Source organism: Lycium barbarum, chromosome 12 (assembly GCF_019175385.1).
Source record: "Lycium barbarum isolate Lr01 chromosome 12, ASM1917538v2, whole genome shotgun sequence".
In the NCBI taxonomy this organism is placed as follows: domain Eukaryota; kingdom Viridiplantae; phylum Streptophyta; class Magnoliopsida; order Solanales; family Solanaceae; genus Lycium; species Lycium barbarum.
In genome coordinates this window covers 66656030-66669693 of record NC_083348.1, presented here as the reverse complement: position 1 = coordinate 66669693, position 13664 = coordinate 66656030, and positions in this window count along the sequence as shown.

Genomic DNA, 13664 nt, shown 5'->3' with positions numbered 1-13664 from the left:
AGGGTCCTTGGGGAGCCACTCCCTTATCAGATCTTTTATGGGTGTGGAAACTTCGCTTCCCCTAAGGGCGGCGAGTAAACACACCGACGCTAAGTCAGCCCTTCGACTCAGCGCATCAGCAACCTGGTTAGTCTTCCCGCTTTTGTATTCCAAGTTAAAGTTGAACTTTGCGAGAAGTTCCTGCCATCTGGCCTGTCGCCCGTTCAGCTTTGGCTGGGTCATGAAATGACTGACAGCCGTGTTGTCCGTCTTCACAACGAACGCGGTCCCCAACAAGTAGTGCCTCCAAAGGCGTAGACAATGGACGACAGCCAATAGCTCTTTCTCATGGGCAGCATAGCGATGCTCTGCATCCTTTAGTTTCCGGCTCTCATAAGCAACCGGGTGCCCATCTTGCAACAGCACCCCACCCAAGGCGAAGTCTGAGGCATCAGTCTGTACTTCAAAAGGCCTGGCCATATCAGGAAGGGCCAGGACTGGGCTGCTAGACATAGCCCTCTTCAGCAAATCAAAGGCCTCCTGGCGCCTGGGATACCAATCCCACGGCGTGACCTTCTTCAAAAGTTCTGTCAACGGCACAGCAATGAGCGAGTAAACTTTCACGAACCGGCGGTAGAAATTGCATAAACCAAGGAATGACCTCAAGCCATGAATATCCTTGGGCGGCGGCCAGTCCGCAATCACCTGAATTTTCTGCTGGTCCATCTTGATCCGCACCTCTTCAATGACGTGACCAAGAAAGTCAATGTGTTTCTGGGCAAAGGAGCACTTGGATAGCTTCACATATAATTCGTGCTCCCTTAGCCGAGTCAACACCTTCCGCAGGTGCCCAAGATGTTCCGCCAATGTTTTGCTATAGATTACAATGTCATCCAGGTAGACCACCACAAATTCGTCGATATATTCGCGGAATACCTGGTTCATCAAAGTGCAAAACGTGGCAGGAGCATTTGTCAAGCCAAATGGCATGACCAAGAAGTCAAACGACCCATATCGTGTTATGCAGGTCGTTTTCTGTTCATCACCCTCGGCAATCCTAACTTGCCAATACCCTGTCTTAAGATCAATTTTTGTAAATACCGTGGCACCACCCAACCTGTCAAATAGGTACGCCATCAGCGGGATAGGGTACTTGTTCTTCACCGTGATCTTGTTTAGGGCTCGATAATCAACACAGAGCCTTAAGGTACCATCATGCTTCTTTTGGAACAACACTGGTGAACCATACGGAGATTTTGATGGCACTATAATCCCTGCGTCCAACATTTTCGTCAATTGCCTCCGAAGCTCGGTGAGCTCGGGTTGTGACATTCTGTAAGGTGCACGAGCAGGTGGCTTCGCACCCAGCACCAGCTCGATCTCATGATCCACATTCCTCCTTGGTGGCAAGCGCTTTGGCAGCTCCTGTGGCATCACGTCTTCGAACTCCTTCAGGAGCTTCTTCACGACCATAGGCATAGGGCCAGAAGAACGCTCCATATCCTCAATATACAAGGTAGCCAAGAACGTGTGCTCTTGTCTCTTGACTCCCTTGTTCAGTTGAAATGCTGAGATGTTCCCGTCCTTCATCTTTCCTGGTAGCGCAGGGATGAGGCAAGTCTTGGCCCCATTTATTCCCAACACCAACAGTGCATCCGCAAATGGAAATGGGATGACATAATTTTCCCTCATGAATTCCAATCCCAGTATCAGCTTGAAGTCGTCCATGATGACAATGGACATATTCATCTTTCCCTCTAGAGAACTCAACTTGAACGGCACTCCCTTTGACGCTCCCCCAACTGGTATGGCTGGGGAGTTGATTGCTTTGACGCGACCCTGGCCTTTCTCCACAACAAGACCCAAATACTCCACCTCAGTAGAAGCTAGATAGTTGTGGGTAGCACCTGTGTCCACCATGGCCCTAACGGGCTTACCATTCACTCGCATATCAACGAACATCAAAGTTTTGCTTTTACTGACGTAGCGTTGGAGTTTCTCTTTTGGGGCCTTCTTTATGGCAGCAGGAGTAGGATCTTTCTTCTTGCGAAGGCTGGCACTAGACTAGCCCTCTTCCTGACATATGGCATTGAGAAATTGAGTGAAGGCACCCATGGGTTCCTCCATTTCCTCTATTTCTTCGATTTCCTCCTCTGCCTGGCTCTGCTGGGCAGCATTCAACTTTCTAACCTGAGGACAATCAGCCCTCATGTGCGGTCCACCACACTCAAAGCATCCGCCCTTTGGAACATAGGGCGTTTTCCCACGATTTTTGTTTGGAGACGCAACACTCACACTGCCAGACGAGGAGGCCCTAGATTGGTTAGACCCTCGGTCTCCCCCACTTCTACTAGGGCCACCCCTGTTGTTGTTGTTATAGTTGTTGTGTTGGCCTCCTCTTATATTCCCTTCCCTAGGAGGTTGTTGTGGCTTGTCCTTTCGGGGCTCCACCTGATAGTCGACAAGACACTCAGCAGCTTGCATGGCCCTTGTCACTGTGTCCACCCGTTGCCTTTGCAGCTCTGCGCAGGCATAAGGCTTCAGTCCTTCCATGAACGTGAAAAGCTTGTCTTTCTCACTCATGTCCCGAATACTCAGCATGAGTGCGGAATACTCACGCACATAATCCCTAACTGACTTGGTCTGGCGCAGCTCCCTGAGCTTCCTGCGCGCATTGTACTCGACATTTTCTGGAAAGAATTGCAAGCGGATAGCCGCCTTTAGTTCCTCCCATGTCGTTAGATTCTCTTCCCCGGCCCTAATGACTTCAAACTTTACCCGCCACCAAAGCTTAGCATCACCTTGCAAATACATGGTAGCAGTTGCTACCTTCTTTGGTTCCTCCAACTCCCCCACGGCCTCAAAGTATTGTTCAACGTCAAAAATGAAATTTTCAACTTCCTTGGCATTTCGAGCACCGTGGTAGGCCTTTGGCTCCGGTATCTTGATTTTCTGGGGCGCAGGCGCATGATTCCCAGCGCCCCCACCCTGATTTCCTCCTCCTCAGAGTACTCCATTTAGGGCCACTTGAAAGATATTAAGCTGGCCCGTCAACTGATCAATAGTTTGTTGCATTACAGCTATGGTAGCTGCATCCTCAGTCCTTCCTTGTCGCAACTCCTCCACAATCAGTCGTGTTCCCTCAAAATCACGACTCATGTGCACGATGTCGTTGCTAGCCATCGTTGTCTTTCGGTCCAGGTCATCCATCCTTTCACCCATACTGGCCCTCAGAGCGGGCACAGTATCATTTAGCTGTCTCAGTCCCTCGACAGCTGCTTCAAGGTCCGTAATACGTTCCCCTTGAGTCCTCACCATGGCTGGTGACAAAACCCGTCGAAACTTTTTCCTTCGTTTGCTAGCCAGTCCAAAACTTGGCTCTGATACCAACTGTTACGTGGCGCCTTCTTGAGATGTTTAGAAGGGCGACATAAGGCTAAGTAATCCGACTTCCGTGTGATCACTATCCGCCAACCTGAGGTCCCCTCTACACGCTAGACTAGACTGTCAATGTCGTGTAGGAAAACCGTGTCGTCAACAATTGCAATGAGAGAATTGAAAACGAAAATTGCTTGCTTGTATTAACAGAGAATTGATTACAAGAGAGTTGGGGTGTTCGAGGGGGGAGAGAACACCTTTGTAGAAGATTTGAATGCTTTTTGATTTCACCGACTATATCCCCCCTAATAATGCTTTAAAAAAAATAACCCAAGTTACACGAGTAGACATAAGAAAGCTAGAAAATCATAATACAAGAACAGGAAGTAAACTACTCTATATTTACATCAAAAATTACCTAAACTAGAGCAGGTCCATTACAGCATCTTCGGATCATGGCACTGCCGTGCGCACCGGGGTGCGGGCACGGTCGGGCGCGCTTGGGCGCAGGCTGTTGTGCGCAGGCGCTGGGGCGCTGGCATCGGGCGCGCTGGGGCGCAGAGGGTCGGGCACTGCGCGCGGGCTGCCTGGCATGGGCACCTGGGCGCTGACTGCAGGCAAGCGTTGAGGGCGCTGCTTGCTGATGGGCGCTTTGGGCACTGCCGGCTGGTGGGCTCGGTCCTGAGCAAACGATAGGGCGACATTGGAATAGGCATTCTTGTCGCTTGGTGCGACCGAGACCACGGGGTCGTCCATGACACTGGGGCCATGGGGTGCGACCAAGGGGTCATTGGGTATGGCGGTAAAGCCACCCATGATAGTCCCTCTTTGCATTGCCTATTGACACCCGTACTACTATTGAACGGGCTATGAATGACTTTTGGTGGCGCAATGGAGGTAGTGAGGGATCTGGAATTAAATGGATTTCATGGGAGCGTCTCAACAAGCACAAAAATGAAGGTGGTATGAGATTTCGGAGTCATCGACATACAAATACGGCATTGCTAGCCAAAACAGGCTGGTTGATTTTAACACGACCATCTTCTCTTGTAAGTCGCGTCCTTGGGGCTAAGTACTATCGCAACTCGGACTTTCTTAATGCAGGTAACGGGTCAAATCCTATCTTTATCTGGCGGTCTCTTTATGCGGAAAAATATCTTCTTCAGAAGGGATGTGTAAAGAGAATTAGAAATGGGCTTGATACATGGATTTACTATGACCCATGGCTACCAACAGGCCAAGCTATGTTTATTCAAAGTGCTCCAGATGATGAGTCCATGAATCTTTGTGTTGCGGACTTGATATATAAGATACAAGAAAATAGAAGCTACATCTTTTGGAAATCCTCTTTACTATAGATGAGATAAATTGTATCAAAGCCATTCATTGGGATTTACGTCCCAGGATGATGGTTGGATGTGAAGGCTAGATAGACAAGGAAGATATATTATTAAGAGTGGGTAGTTGGTGCTACAAGAAAATAATATCCCTAGTTTGGATGGTGATATTTGGAAGAAAATTTGAAAGCTAAAAATGTCACCAAAGATCTTAAATTTTGCTCGGCGAGTATTGAAAGGAGTATTACCGATAGGTGATAACTTACTTGCTCGATAGGTCCTTTAGCAGAATGTTTGCCCGGCATGCCTTCTGGAAGCCGAAATCATCGTTCATTGTCTAGTAAAGTGTAATAAAGCAAAACAGGTTTGGCTTAAGTATTCTTTGGGCTGGCCGCTAGTGGGACAATCGTTAATGGACTGGTACATGTTGTGATGCATGATCAACTTCATGAGGCTATCATGCTCCTCTAGGAGACATGGAATGCTCGCAACAACCTAATATGGAATGGTAAAAATACACGGCCACACACTGTCATACATAGAGCCAGTCGTTTCTGGAAAGAGTGGACTGCGACACGTATTAGTGGTAATATTTACTCTGTATCTGAACCTGATTTTATTGTTAAGTGGTTTCCTCCTGATCCGGTTATTATGAAATGCAACATTGATGCTTTGTGTGATATTAACTCTGGAAGGGCAGGGGCCGGTATGTTAATCCGTGATACTCATGGAAATTTTGTTAGAGAATTTAGCTCACCACCGGAAGCTTCATATGATGCGCTAATGGCTGAAATCCTAACAGTCCGTGAAGCTTTGAGCTGGTTGAAGAACTATTACTGCACATCCCCAATTGTTTTTTAGATGGATTGTCTTTTGTCGAAGCAAGCATTGGACCTGAGAACGACAATTCTTATTTTGATATTATTGTGCAAGATTGTAAAGCAATCATGTGTGACTTTACATCTATATCTTTGTCTTTTGTTAAACGGCCAGCGAATCAGTGTGCCCATATGTTAGCCCGGGCTGCAGGTTCTATGTCTGATGCTATGGAGTGAATTGTGCATCCCCCATCTTTGATTTACTCATTTACTATTTGAATAACAATTGAGCTTATTGCTTCTTTTCAAAATGTATATATATATATATATATATATTTGACTATATATTTCACCAGCTCAGCCCAATTTTTTTATGCACTGAATTAAACGGATTAAAATAAGTTGAGTTAATAAATGGACGGATCATTAACTTCTTCAAACTTGAACAGATTGTGGGTCATATTTCTCTGACCCTATTTTGTTACTACTAATCGACATCTTACTTAGTAGTATTACTTAAGTCGAGCCTATTGCATGGAAGGCATGTTGAGGGTAATAAAGGCCAAACCGACGCTATGGATTGTAAACCAACGGCGTACACATATATATGTGAGAACACTGAATTTTCAATCTGCTACTAGAAAGAGGTCAAGAACTCAACTAGTGGGAATCTTCTCATCTTTCCTTCCACTTTATGTATATTTTATCTAATTTGTCCCTCATAAACTGAGAAAATAAAATTTCTTGGCCTCTTAGAATTTGAATAGCAGAAATTGAGGAAACTGAAGATTTCTTGCAAAAGGGTCATAAAACTTTTAAAAAAAATTATAAAGGGCCAAATAACCATATCTCTCCCCTCATAACTCATATCTTTTAGCTATATATAGATGTACATATATAAGCTAGAAACTTCTGAAAGTTGCTATCAGACATCGAAGAAATCCACAGTTTGACAATACATAAGGTATGAATGAGTGTGTCTACCTCAAAATAATCCATTAAATTTAACGAGAGAGAACTAAAGACGAGCTCATGGTAATCAATGGAGGTAAAATGAGCCTATTTCCACCGAAAGGATATAACCTATTGGTCAATAAAATAATTTTGAAGATCAGAATTAAATTTCATCAAAAAATTAAAATAAAAGTAATTTCTTACAATCCATATAAGTCTTGAAGGGTAATGTTACCCGATATTTATACTGGTGTGAGATAATTAGTATCCTGTAAATTGATCAAAGCTCTTTTCTTTTTCTTTCTTAAACGTCTCAATGAATATAGCATTAGGTTAAATAGTGAAACTAAATGTAACAAATATCTCCTATTACTTAAAATGTCAAATATATATTTTAAAATAAATTAATTTGTTAACACGACTAGTTTGGGACAAATGAAAGTATTACCAACGCATGAAGATGAATAGATTGATACCTTATGGTCAAGGCGCGATAAATGATCGACTTGGATGAAATTTACACAGGTTAAAATGAGTTGAACCAATAAATAAGTTATTGCCTAATCCTATACAAAAGTTAGTTGGCCTATGATGCCGAACCAAATTAGTTCAGTAATATGTTATATAGTCCAATCCGTACAACTTTACAAAGCATTAATTTCTGATTTATTTATTTACTTTTGAGTGATTTATTAACTCAGAGGGGATCTTAGTAGTTCAGTTGGTTAGCTATCTGAATTTTCACCTTATTGGTGAGAGTTTGATTCCCACATTGTAATCACCTCTCCCATTTTCCCTTCCCCTACCCCCAAATTTAAAATTAAAAAAAAAAAAACTTATTATTATATCATATTTTCATTTTCATGAACTAATATTATTATTCTTACTGTTAGGTTTTTGGGTTTTCCCTTCTTATGTGGAATTGAATTAATAAAACCCAATCCAATTTGGACCGGACCAATTTTGCCCAAAATTTCCTCTATATATAGGATCAATTTAGGTTTTATTTTTACAACACAAGAGTGAATTCATAACAGTCATATAGAGAGAAAAACGTGAGAGAGAAAGCAGATTTTCGTCCAGAAATTTTCTGCTACAACATTCCGCTTTAAATTGCATTTACCGATTCGTTAACCGTTGGATCGTGCTTTACAACACAAGAGTGAATTCATAATAGTCATATAGAGAGAAAAACGTGAGAGAGAAAACAGATTTTCGTCCAGAAATTTTCTGCTACAGCATTCCGCTTTAAATTGCATTTACCGATTCGTTAACCGTTGGATCGTGCTGAAGCTTGAAATGGGGGTTCTCAACATCGTTTTCTTCGATTTCAATGGTGGAGATCGGATTTTGTGTTCTGTAGCTCCAGTTTTCGAGTACGAACAGTAGCTCATTTTTTGGGGTGATTTCTCTCCTTTCTTCACTAGTTTTGGTGTTATCTTTTATGTATTGTTGCTCCGTGCTTGGCTTTGTTGTTGTATCCATTTGGATAATATTTTTGTAACTCTTGTTGTTTATAGTGGAGCTTTTGTGGTCCGAAAGTCCCGTGGATGTTTCCTTTTCACCTTGAAGGGGTATTACCTCGTAAATTTGGCGTCTCTTCCATTCGATTTATTTTTGCTTGCTTTGCTATTTTATTATTTGTATAGCTGCTGCCTGGATTTCCATTTTTGCTAGTGTTTATTGTCTTCTCTCGGTTCAAATAATGTGGGAAGTTTCGACTTGGGTATTTCTTCCGCTGTTACCTCGTCGTGCAATTTGGTTATTACTTGTTTCTTCTCAACAAAGTGGTATCAGAGCTTGCGGTTGTATTTGGTTGTGTTGATTGTCTATTTGAATGATGGAGGAAAATATGAGCAAGATGGTTTGTTTAAATGGTAGTAATTACAATATTTGGAAAAGCAAGATGAAAGATCTTCTATTTGTCAAGAAATTGCATTTATCTGTGTTTGCTTCTAAGAAACCCGAGTCTATTGAAGATAAGGATTGGGAATTTGAGCACTTACAGGTTTGTGGCTATATTAGGCAATGGGTTGAAGATAATTTTCGAAATCATATTGTGAATGAGACAAATGCTAAAAGCTTGTGGGAAAAGCTCGAGACACTTTATGCTTCAAAAACTGGCAATAATAAGTTGTTCCTACTGAAACAATTGATGAATATTAGATACAAAGAAGGCAGCCCTATTTCTGTTCATATCAATGATTTTCAGGGTGTCCTTGATCAGCTGTCTGGAATGGGTGTCAAGTTTGATGAAGAAATACAGGGACTTTGGCTTCTTAATACTTTTCCAGACTCTTGGGAAACCCTTAGAGTTTCTTTGACTAATTCTGCTCCCAGTGATGGTGTAACTATGGAATATGCTAAGAGTGGTGTTTTGAATGGAGAGATGAGAAGAAGATCTCAAGCTTCGTCTTCTTCAACTTCACACTTCGATGTTTTGGTTACTGAAGACAGGGGGAGAAGTAACTTCAGAGGTCAGAATGACAGAGGCAAAAGTAGAAGCAAGTCAAGATCCTCCAGGTACAAGAATCTTACATGTGACTATTGTCACTTGAAAGGGCACATCAAGAAACATTGCTACAAGTTTAAGAGAGACCAAAAAAGGCAAAAGAAAGAAGGCGATAATGAAAATCGTGTTGCTGTTGTTGCTGAAAATGATCTTCTTGTTGCTTGTGGTAAAAATGATATCAATCTTGTTTGTAACGAGTCTACTTGGTTGGTGAATTTAGGTGCCACTTCTCATGTCACGCCAAAGAAGGAATTATTTTCTTCTTATACTCCGGGTAATTTTGGAATGTTACGAATGGGCTATGATAGTGAGGTTGAGGTATTTGGCATTGGCACAATTTGCTTGAAACATAAGAACGGTTCAAGGTTGGTTCTTAACAATGTCAAGTATGCTCCAAATGTTCGTCTAAATTTAATTTCTATAGGAAAGCTTGATGATGATGGTTATGATCAAACCATTGGTGGTGGCCAGTGGAAGCTTTTTAGAGGTTCAATGATTGTGGCTCGAGGTAACAAGATATCTGACTTGTACTTATTTCAGGGCTCCATTTGTGGTGACTCAGTAAATTTGGTGGACAATGATACTTCATCAGAATTATGGCATAGAAGGCTGAGTCATATGAGCGAGAAGGGGATTGATAACTTGGCTAAGAAGAATTTTCTTTCTGGAGTGAAACAAGTAAAGTTAAAGCGATGTGTTCATTGTTTAGCCGGGAAACAAAAAAGAGTTTCTTTTCAGAGTCATTCACCTTCAAGAAAGCTGGATTTGCTGGAGTTGGTACATTCTGATTTGTGTGGTCCTTTTAAAGTAAGCTCTCGTGGTGGTGCACTTTACTTTGTGACTTTTATTGATGATCATTCTCACAAACTCTGGGTATTTCCTTTGAAGTCCAAGGATCAAGTACTTGATGTGTTCAAGACTTTTCAGGCCTTGGTTGAGAGACAGACAGGGAAGAAACTAAAATGCATTCGCTCAAGCAATGGTGGTGAATACATCGGTCCCTTTGATAATTATTGTAGACAGCAGGGTATTCGGCATCAGAAAACTCCTCTAAAGACTCCTCAGTTAAATGGTTTAGCAGAGAGGATGAACAGAACTCTAGTTGAGAGGGTTAGATGTTTACTTTCAGATGCTAAGTTGCCAGATTCATTTTAGGCATAAGCACTTAATACTGCTGCTTATGTTATCAATTTATCTCCTACTGTTGCTTTGGATGGTGATGTCCCTGACAGAGTTTGGTTTAGTAAGGATGTCTCGTATGCTTATCTGAGAGTCTTCGGGTGTAAGGCCTTTACGCATATTCCTAAGGATGAGAGGTCAAAGCTGGAAGTTAAAACTAGGCAATGTATCTTCATTGGTTATGGTCAAGACGAATTTGGCTATCGTTTCTATGATCCAGTTGAGAACAAACTTGTTAGAAGCTGTGATGTTGTGTTCTTTGAACACCAAACAATTGAAGATTTTGACAAAGCTGAGAAGGTTGATTCTCAGAGCAATGAAAGCTTAGTTGATGTTGATCCAGTTCCTGTGACTATTGCACCTGAAGAAAATCTTTAAAATAATGAAGATCAAGTTGATAATGAAGATAGTGATTATGTCCAGAATGACCAGCATGATGTTGTTGATGCTCTAGTGGAATATGATGTGGTTGGCCAGCAACCAGCTGCTATTGATGTTCCAGAGAGTTCTCTCAGAAGATCTATTAGAGACAAAGTACCTTCATCTCGTTATTCTCCCAATGAGTTTGTACCCTTGACTGATGGGGGAGAACCTGAAAGTTTTGATAAGGCCATGGATAGTGAAGAAAAAGAAAGGTGGTTTGATGCTATGCAAGATGAGATTAAATCCTTGCATGATAATCATACATTTGATATGGTTAAGCTTCCTAGAGATAGAAAAGCCTTGAAAAATAGGTGGGTTTTTAGGGTGAAACATGAAGATGGTAACCCAGTTCCACGGTACAAAGCTAGATTGGTTGTCAAGGGCTTTAATCAGAAGAAGGGAGTTGATTTTGATGAAATCTTTTCTCCAGTTGTGAAGATGTCATCCATTCAGGTTGATCTGGGCTTGGCTGCAAGTCTAGATTTAGAATGTTATTTGATCGCCGGGATGGCAGTTTCCTCCACATAGTCTTGAGGGGGAGAGTTGTTAGGTTTTTGGGTTTTCCCTTCCTATGTGGAATTGGATTAATAAAACCCAATCCAATTTGGACCAGGCCAATTTTTCCCAAAATTTCCTCTATATATAGGATCAATCTAGGTCTTATTTTCACAACACAAGAGTGAATTCATAGCATCCTTATAGAGAGAAAAACGTGAGAGAGAAAGCAGATTTTCGTCCAGAAATTTTCTGCTACAGCAGTCCGCTTTAAATTGCGTTTCCCGATTTGTTAACCGTTGGATCGTGCTGAAATTTGAACTGGGGTTCTCAACATCTGGTTCTTCGATTTCAACGGTGAAGATCGTATTTTGTTGTCTGTAGCTCCAGTTTTCGAGTACGAACAGTAGCTCATTTTTTGGGGTGATTTCTCTCCTTTCTTCACTAGTTTTGGTGCTATCTTTTATGTATTGTTGCTCCGTGCTTGGCTTTGTTGTTATAGCCATTTGGAGAACATTGTTGTAACTCTTGTTGTTTATAGTGGAGCTTTTGTGGGCCGGAGGTCCCTTGGATGTTTCCTCTTCACCTTGAAGGGGTTTTACCACGTGAATTTGGTGTCTCTTCCATTCGATTTATTTTTGCTTGCTTTGCTATTTTATTGTTGGTATAGCTGCTGCCTGGATTTTCATTTGTGCTAGTGTTTATTGTCTTCTCTTTGTTCAAATAGTGTAGGAAGTTTCGACTTGGGTATTTCTTCTGCTGTTACCTCGTCGTGCAATTTGGTTATTGCTTGTTTCTTCCCAACACTTACTTACGGCATCAATCGGATGATCACTATTTAAAGATCATCATTCCTGAAAAGACGTCACTAGTACTAGCTCGTGATTAAGGGTTTTGAGAAGATTGTTGCAATTAATCATTAATCTAGCTATATCTATATATATAATATAAAGCTAAGCATAAACAAGGTGATGTGACACCTCTCTATGGTCACCATTCCTATTTATCTATTTTCTCAAATTTTTAATTTTTTTTCTTATTTTATGGTTAAAAATCTTCACAAAATTAGATACTCTTAAATTCCCTCCATAATCATTTTCATTAAACTGAATAATTAATACATATTAATGACTATGCTTTTCATCTTCTTCTATATTCTATGGATCTTGCTACTTTTACCATTCATGTGCAGGGGCGATTTTAAGTGCTAAAATTGGGGCACGTGAACACATGGTCTCTCCGTAAAATTGGATTCTTATGTATGTATTTTCTAAAATTAGTATAATACTATATGCTGGAACACATGCTACAAAAAGACTAAATGATGCATTTGATTGAAGGTTGAGTTATTTACCTAGAGGACTAGAGATCAAGTCCCAATACATTCTTTTTTTTTCTTTAGTGGTGAACCCATATTCCAGAAATCCTAGATTCGCCTCTGTTCATGTGTCAACAACAATTTCAACCTCCAATTAAATTGAACAATTAATATGTCTATGCCTTTTATTTTCTTCCAGATTAGTTATTCCCCTCAAATTTGTCATTCATCTGCCATTGCAATGCTCAGTTTGTCGTTTTCATCTTATGTCTGAAAATTTATTTTTTCACAAATCTTTTGTTTGCTTGCTCTCTTTATATGTATGATAGAGCATATACAGTTATTTAAATAGATTGTTTAATTTATTTTTCAATTATTTTGCAGAAAGGGAGATTTATTTTTCCGACCAAGCTAGAGAAGCTATTCTGTAATTAAAATTTGGTGATCTGATAAACTTCAAAACTCTATAGTTATTCCATGATCGATTTGAGAAACAAAAGGAATGCAAAGAAATTGAAGGAATGCACTATTATAATACATGGTGAGAAGGTAGCATAGTTTTTCCTTTGTTATGCAACTTTCATGAGCTTCTCCAACTTCTTTTTTTTTTTTTTTTTTTATAATTGCAAAAAGAACTTCATATTCCTTGATGTCAGTATTTTTAGCCCAGAAGGTGCAAATATTGTGTATATTTTGGATCAATTATTTCTTTAATATCTTTTTCAATTTTTGTATCCGTCCAATTTTAGACGGTAAACATATGATCCTCATGTAAGTAGTGTTACAAACACATAGTCATATCATGTGATTGGGATAAAATATGAGCGTCCATCATGAAGGTGGTGATTGATGTCATTAATCCTTGACTAGTTGAGCATCAACTGTCAAAGACATGTCCACGCCAGGTGAAAAAAAATGTATAAGAAGAGTTAGAGGCAGATTTAGGACTTAAATTGTATGAGTTTGTTTTTAAGATTCACATTGAACCCATTATATATCAAAGTTATGAATTTATATCTATTATGTATTGTAATTTTAATTGATTTTTACACATAATTTTATGTTGCGCCTATGAGAAGAACCCGAAAATAGCCGGTCTTTAAAGCTCTTAAGAGGGCCATTTTCCCCAAGTGCTAAAGAAAGATTTGTTCTCATGATCTATTATTTAACTAGTAAATTTGTTCGCGCTTCGCGCGATTATAAAAATACCAATAAGTTTTCATAAAATTAATTTAGATAGAATAGATAAAAATAAAATAAAAAAATCATTG